The sequence below is a fragment of the Trematomus bernacchii genome, unplaced genomic scaffold (assembly GCF_902827165.1).
Source record: "Trematomus bernacchii unplaced genomic scaffold, fTreBer1.1, whole genome shotgun sequence".
Classification (NCBI taxonomy): Eukaryota; Metazoa; Chordata; class Actinopteri; order Perciformes; family Nototheniidae; genus Trematomus; species Trematomus bernacchii.
Genome location: NW_022987782.1, coordinates 2,254,377 through 2,258,736, shown reverse-complemented (window position 1 = coordinate 2,258,736; position 4,360 = coordinate 2,254,377).

Genomic DNA, 4,360 nt, shown 5'->3' with positions numbered 1-4,360 from the left:
AATGTGTACTATAGGACAGTAAAAAAAAAAAACAGTTAAAAGGGGATGTGATTAGTAAAATATGCCATAAATTAGAAGAAAGAATGCTAACTAGGTAAAATAAGATAAGAATAAACAAGTTTAAATGATTTGTTATTGGTTGTCATCATATTCTAAAGATCTTTGGATTATTGAAAAGTATACAGCTCCCTTTCATCTGAGTGTTGAGAGCTGTATCCATCAATTCATTGATGCACCAGATTGATGCATTTAACTTCAACATTTAAAAACAAATCTTCCTGGGGGAGCATGCCCCCGGACCCCCCTAGAGGATGTGAGGTCCACTCCCAAATAAAGCAGGTTAAAATGATTAAATTGCATACATTTTCTTTTAGTAAACACTGAAAACGGGTCCCACAGACCCAAACGACACACAAAGGTTAAAGGTAAGCATATAATAATGTTAAAATGTGCTAAATATATAAACTGCAAAAAAAGAGTAGTAAAAGTAGCCCCCGACTTGTTTTATTTTTTGAAAGCTCTCATCCTAAAAAATGTTGGAGACCCCTGATCTAAGGTATTGAGTTTTTGGGATAATACTTGCATACAAATCTTTAAATGCCTTCAGGTTTCTAAAATATATATTTTGTGGTAAATTCAACAGTGGATCCAGCAAAGATTCAAATATGTGCATGATTGATTTTTTGCTGGTACTTAATTATACTTTTAATAAATTCAAGTCAAGCTTAGTTACATGTGATGGGAGCTACAGATGGAGCCTCTTATTTTGGACCCCAGCATACAGCTTCCTGCCTACTGCCAGCCAGTTACCTGCCTAAGACCTGCCAAAGACCAGTATTCAGGAATGTTAGGCCCTTCCACTATTCTCCAATTTCAGGGTTTAACCAGGAGATGGCGCTATATATTAAATAACTATGGCCAAACTAAGGTTGCATTCGAATAGTCCATTTAGCTTAGGAACCTTCCTAACGGAGTGAAATGACCCGGAAGTCCCTCAGTGGCAGCCATGATAAGTGCCGTTCGAATTCTCTAAATTAAAAGGAAAGGAGGTTTCAAACTTCCTTTATAACCTCCTTTAGCCTAGGAACCACTGGACCTCCCTAACCGAAAGGAGAGGAGAAAATGCTGCCCCACAATGCCTTGCGGCCGCAGCATTTGCCGTCACACAACAGTCGGCTGTTCACGGAAACAACCGATTATGAACGAGAAATGATATCATGAAAGTTACGGTGCTTATTAAGCATTTTAAAACGTATGTGGTAAGTTGCCAAAGTGCTTTGTTTTGAACGTTCATCAGTATTATAATCAAAAAGAGAAATATGAACGTTAGTTTTTACTGAAATGATCAAATAAAGTCAACATTTCACAGTCTTTACTGAGCTGTGTGGGGTTTGTTCAACTTTTAAAAGATGTTTGAATGGTGATATACACAGTGATAGATGTTAAGGACTAACGTTTATAATAAATACATTTGTATTGATTTTAAGATCTTTTCATACAATCATATGTATTGGGACCATTTGTATTAATGTGGACCGGAGGGAGAGGGTGACGAGCATAAGTTTCACTTTCCTTTTTTATTTCAATTTCAACTTTGGTCATGAAGAATATGTTTCTCTGTTGTCCCCGTTCATAAAGCATAAAACAACAGCATCAGAGCACGGTGCAGAGTCTCTAGATGAGTTTACAGTAGTCCCTCGTTCTTATTAAACATCCATGTTGTAGTCCGCTGTATAGAAAACTGTAGTTTCCATAGTTCCATAAACTTGTTTCGGCAAATTTAGATGATAAATACAACTATGAAGCCGACCCCCCTCTGAGTGAATACCTGTTAACTTAATTGTTAACACAATAAAAATGATAACAAGAAAAGTTCATGTTTTATCAAGATGATGGGTTTCCCTAACGCTCAGAGTCGCAACGACTAATTACAGGCCTCAATAAAGTTCTGCCATTGGTTGTGAAAAACAACGGTGGACATAGTGGAAAGTGAAATTGACATTGTCGAATTTAATAAAAATACAAAATAATGTATCTGTGTACGTGTTTTATGTGATCTGCATGCACTTATCAAACATCTAATTAAAGAATGGTAGCTGTACCTCTCAAACAACCTAAACTAGTTATAAATGTTTAGAATATGAATAGAACTTAGATAGATCACTTTACATTTCTGCGAATGAATAGCTTAGCTACTTGGCACTAAGAGTACAGATATGTCTACCCTTTCTTTTCAGAGTGTAATATCTGCATTTTCTCTTTTGGTTTGAATAGGAGAAGGGCAATGGTTATCGATGGTGCTTTTAATGCCTATTGTATACGAACTGTGTGATTTATATTGCTTTTCAAATGCATATAAGCCCCCCATTTACACTGCACTTCCCCGTCAAGAAAATGAATAGCACTTAGTTAGATCACTTTACAGACCAGCCCTGTCGCTACTCTCTGCATTTCCTACTGCAGATAAAAAAAAAGCTACAAATATGTATTTCTTAATAAACTAAATAGGCCACCATTGGTAGCAGTTCTCATTATATACTTCTCAGTAACTGCTCCCCTTAAATTAAATGTATTCTGTAGATAAATGTAAACGTTCTCCATCCCCCACCCGCCCACTGTTTGTTGCTTTTTGACATGTAAATGGGTAACTACCCCCCTCTGAGTGAATACCTGTTGTACCTGTCCGGGGCTAAGCCCATAGGACGATGCTCTGATGTCATCACCCTCGCACATTGGTCATATGTTTACAAAAAACAATGTTAACACTTTCTCGTTCTTAATATATGCTATATTTAGGGTCGATATGTGTTGAATTTACTTTAAAATAGCAGATCACTGTGATTCACTTCTCCGCGGCTCCTCCGTGCAGAGGCCCCCCCCCCGTTGACAATTCACGAGCGTCTAACTCTCTCCCCCCTCCCCCGTCGCACCTTCTAACAGAACCCCCCCCCATATCTGGATTTGGCCCATAGACCTAGAGAGTAGCAAAATACAGTGAGTCCTAAACACAAGTAGTCAGGGTTCATTTATAACGCTTATTTTGATTTATTTTTCTCAAATGATGCTGTATGTTTCACTTTCTGAAAGCGTTAGAATCGCACATGAAAAATATTGAAAGCTGCCAGCTGCCCTTGGCCATGTCTTTGGCGGTGATCCAAGCTTCGGTACCACAGTGGATAAAGTTAGTAATACATTTATAGGCTACTGATCAAATGTCAATACATTACATAAGTCTTATTCTCATTCATACTTAATTTATTTCTTCTTCTGTCAGTATGAACACAAAAAACTAACCGGTATTACATTTCATTCTAAAGTTTACGGTCTAAAAAGGTATTTAAAACAGATAATTTGTCGTTGCTTTTGGCATAAGCAGACAGAGGAAACATAACGTTCTCAGTAAGATTCACGAGCGTCTAACTCTCTCCCCCCTCCCCCGTCGCACCACATTAGACAGAATGGCAAGGGGCTGCTTTTGAACTTTTCGTGAAGATGGCCTTATTCATTTTTAATACAACTGAGATGTTGGGAATCTATTTATAGACAATTTATTGTGGCTCAGGTTAAGATTCCTCAAGTGAGAATCCAAACATAAATAGTCTTGCAATGGTCTTTGACAGAAGAGATTGACAGCTTCAAAGACTGGCGCATGGCTCCCTCTTTTCTGTCTTTTGAGGCGACTGCAACAAAGGCTCCCCACTGTTGTGTTCGCAACAAAGCATGACTCAGTACACATATTCCAGGAATGTAGCTCCTCAATTTCTATTTCATGTCCACAGTATTAGAAAAGATTATTATTCCACAAATGTATTCTCTCTAGTGATTACCTTGATGCCAAGGAAGTGCTCAGTGTATGTCTTATGACCATTTAAATAGTTAATGTGTTGTCTTGTGTTGACCTGCAACCGCATCGTTACACCTCCATGTTCACATTTCCATTACCTAGAGCAGGGGGTGTCAAACTCAATTTCATCGCGGGCCACATCAGCATTAAGGTTGCACTCAAAGGGCCGGTTGTAACTTTAAGACTATATATATAAATAATGTTTTATATAACATTATTGCCTCTGCATTGGATTATTATCGGATAAGGTAATAACTTAATAATTAACTATGTCTGAGAGCAGAAGTTTAGGGCAAATAATTTCAAATAATTGCAAGTCTCTTCAGTGCGCATGTCACAAGATGCATTATGGACATTGTGCCTTATTCTCATTCATACTTAATTTATTTCTTCTTCTGTCGGTACTGCGCATGTGCGAGATGGTCCGCCATATTGCTCAACTCCGTACGGCAACCCAACTAGGACACTTGACACAGTGGCTTTTGGCAAAGCACACAAAGAAAACAAAAAAAACCG